This window comes from Odontomachus brunneus, unplaced genomic scaffold (assembly GCF_010583005.1).
Source record: "Odontomachus brunneus isolate Ranch 3 - 2012 unplaced genomic scaffold, Obru_v1 Obru_scaffold_001, whole genome shotgun sequence".
Classification (NCBI taxonomy): domain Eukaryota; kingdom Metazoa; phylum Arthropoda; class Insecta; order Hymenoptera; family Formicidae; genus Odontomachus; species Odontomachus brunneus.
Window position 1 is genome coordinate 7,293,645 of NW_022639451.1, and position 242 is coordinate 7,293,886.

The 242-nt window shown below is 45.0% G+C and overlaps 1 pseudogene; it reads right to left on the minus strand.

Annotated features, from left to right (window-relative positions):
- LOC116848939 overlaps positions 1-242 on the minus strand; it is a 19,945-nt pseudogene that overhangs the window by 13,957 nt on the left and 5,746 nt on the right.

Consider the following 242-nt stretch of genomic DNA (forward strand, 5'->3'; position numbering starts at 1 on the left):
ACTTGGATTTTTCCTCAGTGGTAGTAGAAGCACAAGAGTAAGAGAAGTCCAAGAGAAGTGCAAGAGAAGAGACGTGAAGTCCAAGAGAAGTGCAAGAGAAGAGACGTCCAAGAGAAGTGAGGTAAAAAGAGAGCGAGGTGCGCGAAGTCGCGCTTATATACGATATCAACTGGAAATGGTTTGGTAGGGAAGATGTGGAAATTTGGGGGTTCCTAGGTTGTTGGATTCGTCAGAGAAAATGG